This window comes from Phaethon lepturus, unplaced genomic scaffold, assembly GCF_000687285.1.
Source record: "Phaethon lepturus isolate BGI_N335 unplaced genomic scaffold, ASM68728v1 scaffold51982, whole genome shotgun sequence".
NCBI lineage: Eukaryota > Metazoa > Chordata > Aves > Phaethontiformes > Phaethontidae > Phaethon > Phaethon lepturus.
This window is the reverse complement of record NW_010523629.1, coordinates 6,654-13,164: the sequence shown is the minus strand read 5'-3', so window position 1 is coordinate 13,164 and position 6,511 is coordinate 6,654. Positions and strand designations below refer to the sequence as shown.

The window sequence follows — 6,511 nt, the reverse complement described above, 5'->3', positions numbered from 1 at the left end:
CAATACTGAGCCCTGGGGAACACCACTTGTGTTCTGTCCACCAACTGGATTTAGCTCAGTTTCACCACAACTCTTCGGGCCCAGCCATCCAGCCATTTTATTACCCAGCAAAGAATATTCCTGTCCAAGCTGTGAGGAGCCAGTTTCTCCAGGAGAATGCTGTGGGAAATGGTGTCAAAGGCTTTACTAAAGTCTAGGTAGACAACATGCACAGCCTTTCCCTCATCCACTAAGTGGGTCAAAGTCCTCTGCTTGCTTGTCTGCAAGGCAGACATGCAGGCTGATTCAGCAGCATGGTTGAAGTGTCAATGTGTATTTATGAGAAAGCCCCCCATTCCTCCCTGTCCTTCTCCATAAATCTGTGTAAGCATTTGGCTGCATTTTAGCATCAGTTGCTGTTCTGCTTTCTGAAAATCGTGTTTGTCTCCTAGGTCTGTCAGCGGAAAGAAGCTTTGTTCTACCTGTGGGCTTCCTCTTGGAAAAGGAGCTGCCATGATTATTGAAACGCTTGGTCTTTATTTCCATATTCAGTGCTTCAGGGTATGTCTCTTGCTTTATTAAGAAAAACCTCAAGTCATGCACAGTGTGAAAAGAGAGTATATTGAGGGCTGTAGATGTGAAACTGAAAATGAGAGAACCAAGGGATTCTATGTATGTTTGTTTGTAGAGGAGTGGAAGTAGTGCAGCTAATGTGTTATCTTGTTGTCAGACATATTATTTGAGCTAAAACCTGTGATTTAGCAAGGAAACTTAGCTTCCTCACTTACAGAGGAAAGCATCACATAGTTTCCCAGTTGTACTCATTGTTTTTTTAAATATAACATTAGTTACCTTGTGATTTTCACACACACACACACACACACACACACACACACACACACACACACACACACACACAAAAAAAAGCCTGGTCAGTCCCAAAGCCATCTTTGATCCGACCCATGGTTGGAAAGCTTTGACTATGGAATGGATGATGTATTCTGGCTTTCACCAGAGCTCTCAACAGAAATAATTCATGACTGTTCTTGAGTGTTTCAGTCTGGAAATGACTCAAGATAGTGTTTTCTAGAGAGCTCAGAAAGTGTCTATTTCCATTATCTTGGGCCCAACTAGTATTAGACATTTGTGTCTAGTATTAGACATTTGTGAAACCTTTTTCTTTTTTTTACCCAAAGTAAGCCTCTGGCCTCTCTAAGCTTTTTCCGTCATAGATGGGCTGGCTCCAAAATGTAACATTAAAATCAGATATCCCTTAAAACCACTAGACTTCATTTCTGTGGAAGTGGGGAGTACTGAAATCCAGCTCCTCAGGAGTATGGGCTACGTTCTGGGGGGTTATTTTTTCTCACTGTTCCAAGAACTATTGAAACAAAAGTCAAAACCTGGGGAGAGTTACGATGGATAGTAGGGCATGGTCTCTTTTACTTTCTCTGTTCTTCAATTTACAGTGTGGCATTTGCAAGGGACAGCTGGGAGATGCAGCAAGTGGGACAGATGTCAGGATTAGAAATGGTCTGCTTAACTGCAACGATTGTTATATCCGATCCAGAAGTAAGTACCAAATCCTGTCCAAAGGACAGTGAACTCTAACAACACTGTTGCCATGATTTTAACTGATGGGTTTTTCTCCTCCTGGAAGAAATGTGTTTATGCTTATGCTCAAATGGCTTTGCCACTCAGGCATAGCTTTGCCATGGGAAGGGGAGCCTTCCCATGCTATTTTAATCTTGTATCAAAGATTTCCAAGCCCATTATGCCCTTGCCAAGAGGATCTCTGGTAAGCAGTATTAAAGGCCGATTCTGTGTATAAAGATAAACTACTACACTCTGCACATGTGTTGTCCTAGAGACTTGGATCTGTCACCTCACATGAGAAAATATAGATTCTTCTACTAGTTCTAGAACCCTGGGCCTCGTTTGGAAAAGTTCGCACTTTTTATGTCTCCAGGCCTCCATTTGCAGAGAAAATGGTCAAGGAAAATATTTGGAACATTCTGTAACTTGTCATAATGAATCTTTGTGGTGGTATCCCCAGACGTGTGCTAAAGTGTTGCTTGCTGCAGGTTTTGAAGAATGAGCCAGACAGTTGCATGTCAGAAACATCTTGACACATTTTTCTGCCTTTGAGTATATCACTTGCCTGTCCTTCCTAGTCCTGGATTTCTGTGACTGATACCAAACTTCTAGAGCATTTCAGCATCACCCTGATGTCACCAGTGATATGAGATGGGCAGTGCTAATGCTGGCTATCTGCACTGGAAAACAGTAAGACACAGAAAAAAACCCCATGGGAGTAATCATAGAATCATAGAATCGTTGCCTTCCTGTTACATGGTACTGTTCAGTATATTCACTGCCTACAATCTTAACTGATAAGTGGAGACACAGAGCTCTTTTCACTTCCTATTTCCCTTCTTCTCTCTCAAAAGCAGTGGCTGTAGAAATCCAGGAGTAGGAAAGGTACCTACCTATCTTTCCAAGCACAAATTATTTTTTTCTCTGGTTTCAGGAGGGAGATATTTCCCCATCAGCAGAGCTAGAGGGTGCTATTGTATAACCATTTGTTTGGCGATACATTTTTTTTTTTTTTTTTTTTTTTTAATTCTGCTAAGAAATGTTAGCAACTTTTTATTATTTTGTTTTTAACCTGACACATTTAGAAATAGATTTTCCTCTTCAGGCTTGATACTATAAACCTTCTTCATGGGGATGAGGTCTTGAAGCTTAAAATGCACGTTTGCACATCAATCTTTACACAAAAAAGAGAGGAAGGTGATAAAAGTCATATTTTCCTTTTCCTCTTAATCCTTTTTGCTTAGCGAGAATTGAGGTCCCTTAAGGATAGAAGAAGGATCAAATGAATTATTTGTGAGCTTATATGCTGTAGAAATCACCCCCTCCATCATCATTTCTTAGAGCAGCAGTGCTAGAAAACGTAGCGCAGAGCTGTGTACAGTGTTTTGTGCTGTAAGGTTTTGCATTTGTACATACCTACCACACCAGGAGCCAGGTTTTGTGGAAATGTATGGTTTTGGAAGAAGAATAATGGCAAGGGTTTGTCTTTTTTCCTACCAATTGTCTCTTCTTGCTGTGTCCACTCAAAATCTCAAAATATGGGTTGGTTGCCTTTAAGTTACACTGGCTCTTGTTGACAGTTTCAAAGGGACTGATTTTGGTAAAACTGCAGCTATGGTTAGTTGTTCATTTGTAACTAGAATTTGACAGAATCCACATCTGAAAAGAAGAACAAACTGGTGCCATGTTAGTGTTTTGCCTTCCAGTTCTGAGAAGTCTGATGCTAAATATAAAATCAGTTGCTTGATTGCACAGCTCGTGCATCCCTGCCCCCGCTGCACAGCAGTGTGCACAAGTGACAGTCTCTGACCAACCCAGAATTAATCAGTATTGTTTTGAGATGCTTATGGACATTTCAATGAAATGTTTTGGCTGCCAGAAGCTTATTTGAAACTGTGGATGATTCTGTTTCAAAATAAATTATCAAAAACCTTGGGAGAGAAGAGCATTAAAAATTACGTAGTGGTCCAGGGTCCAAAATATTTCTATTTTTCAAATAAAAGTGGACAAGGTTTTATTGGTAGGTTATTTCCCTACAGCAAAACCTTACAGTGATAGTTATTGGAACTCGATATTCCGTGTCAAACACGGGGAATAGTTACAGGTTTGTGAGTGCTGAAGCAAAGGCAAGAAGTAAATTCATGAGATTCCCTCTATGGCCAAATAACACAAGGGCTCTGTATTACCACGTAACACAAACCAGGCACAGCTGAAGATGACTCATCAGTCCTTTGCTTTACTATTTTGCCATCGCAGAGCCTGAAAGTAAATATACCCACAAGTATTTTGGGAGTAAAATGAAATAAAAGTGCATTTGTCCAGCATGGAAAATATATTTCCGCTCAAGTTATGCTGAATTATTCTTTGCAGTTAGTGCCCCATCTTTGCAGGAAGAAAGATAAGCAGGGCACAGATGATATATATTTCCAGAGGCAGTAGAGCTTATATGAGTTAAAGCCTATGTATGTTAAAATTTGTTAACTAATGACTTGGTTTGGTTTTGTTTTACCCAGCTGCTGGACAGCCAACTACATTGTGACATGACTTTCAGTCCTCATAACTTTCACGAAGGAACTCTCGTATGTATCGGCTGCCTCCAGACAATCACTTGTAAGAGCTTGGATCCATGGCATCATAGCTCTCATCTCATTTTGAAAAACTCATAAAAGCACTGCACCTGCTCCTTTAAAATGAAATATGTTGTTTTTTCCCTTTCATAAGAAATTTGCGAAATATGTATGATCATGTTTGGGAAGGCAAAGCCTAAGTACTATAAAAAAAAAAAAATCCCGCCTTTCAGGTATGTTTGTGATTTCCAGTCTGCTACCTTGTTCTTTTGAAAGTAATAAGAAAATAAACATGCAATAAAGCTGTTTTGTTTTAATATTTCTAGGAATTAAAAAGCTTAAGTTTACAGAACCTTTATAGAATATGCCAACTTGAGCTGCAAAGTAATTTTAAGATAGTATCTAATCAGTGCTTTTGAAAAACTAAACATCACAGCACGACTTCTCTGTTACAACTGAAGCTATAACTTTTTTTATACAGAGGCTAGTTTGATAATACATCCTGTAATTCTGAAGCATTTTGTGTTTATATTACCTTCAGTGGAGGGTAGGAGTTATACAAATAAATTATTGCACCTTTAGTGATAGGATTTTTTTGTTTGTGTACCTCAAGTAATGTTCATGACTACAGCTTAATATTCTCTCAAATAAAGATTTCTTCATTAAACCTAAAGACTGTATACCGTTACCGATGGCAAGATTCCCATTAGGAGCAACCCTTCTGACTAAGTTCAGCAGCCCGTGTTGTTATTAAACTTGATGAAAGGTGCTGTGGGGGAGAAGTGGCCGAGTGGGTGGATGCAGCTGAATTGTGAGCCTCTGAGCTGCAGCTTAATGGTAGGGTGAGGCTTCTCTCTTTGGCGTGTAACTTACCCATTGATGGTCTGAGTTGGTTTGAGATCTGCTCCTTCACTTACAGACATTGCGGTTGGTTGAAATCTCACGTGGAGAAACACGTGTGGTTTGGGTGCCCTCCAGAGAAGAGAATTAAACAGCCCTGAACCTGTGTTCCTCCATACATCCACCCCAATAAAGCCAGCAAAACCCAGGAGTGCAGAAAGTGGGCAGGGAGGAGGCTGGCAGTGGTAGGCAAAAAACCTTTACCTTGCCTGTGTTTGGGCCAGTTTTCCTTTGTGCTTTTTGATTAAGCACGTGCTCCTTCCTTACTTTAATAAGGAGATTGAAACAGCAGTGAGAACTGTGTCACATTATCTGCAATACACCGACAAGGTTAGCTTACGAGTTACAAGTGTAAAATATCCTAGGACTGTTTGAGAAGCAGTTATTTGAAATATCCCATTTTAGCAGTTCACGATGCAACTTAATATGGGAGGGGAAAAAATCTACTTATTCTGCCTTAAAACCATGATAAAACTAAATTAAGAGAGATTTATCTTTGTGCCCATCCATTGTCTTTTGATGTGTTGGTAAATGGAAATGAAGTGGTTATTAGGGAAGCAATAATTTTGAGTTGTTCCATAGCTAGCAACTATTTATTTGACCACTAGACAGGTGCTGGCATGTGAGTTGCACACCCATGCAAAACTGCGTGTCATTGAAAACCCATGTACAGTGTTGTCGTCGGAGGACATTGTGACTATCTGCTGGAAAGTTACATGCTACTTCCTTAATATTGTGCCTTAGAAAATGCAAAGCTGTTGCACACAGTCAGCGATGACTTATGGATGCAATAAATCCAAAAAGCTGAAGTCCTCATAGACTTCACCCAAGGAGTATTTAAAAAAAAAAACAAAAAAAAAAAAACACACACACAAAAATGTTTTGGAAATAAAACAGTGACGTCCAATATTTTGATTAACCATCTGCATGATTTACTGTTGTTAAAGGGTTTGGATAACCAGGATTCTTACACTTTGCATGTGGTCATCATAACGTTTTCCTGCAAATAATGCATAATATGGAAATTCAAAAAGCAGATTTTATAACCTACTTTGTAATCTGTGTAATTCCGTGTGCTGCATATGTGAATACATGATGTCTGGCCCTAATTTTTAAACGAGACAGTGCATGCTTGTGCATCTGTTGGTCTGAGTTCCGAACAGCACTTCACCCATGTGATAGAGTTTAGATGTGCAAACCGGACCCCCCGGTGTACAAAAGGGTTGGCTGTTGCAGAGGTTAGACCCGCTTCTCATTCGCGTAGGGGTAAGTGCCCAAAGGGCTTAGGGGCATGGTTGGGACTAAAATGCATGGGCGAGGGGTGGGGTGGGGGCATGCGTCGCACTGCAGACACATCGCTGGGTCTCTGAAGCTGCTTAGAAATGGATCCCAGTGTCTATCGATTAGTTTCATATATGCATGTTTTAGCGAAGTTGATTGTATGCAAAGCAAAAGAAGCGGCGTTCTCA

General features: G+C 40.2%; 1 long non-coding RNA gene across 1 annotated transcript; it reads left to right on the top strand.

The window, feature by feature from the left end:
* The first annotated feature begins 429 nt into the window (after positions 1–429).
* LOC104616975 lies at positions 430–4,817 on the top strand. Its single transcript, XR_737997.1, has 3 exons — positions 430–540; positions 1,449–1,551; positions 4,089–4,817. It is a non-coding gene; the product is annotated as an uncharacterized LOC104616975 (long non-coding RNA).
* The last annotated feature ends 1,694 nt before the right edge of the window (positions 4,818–6,511 follow it).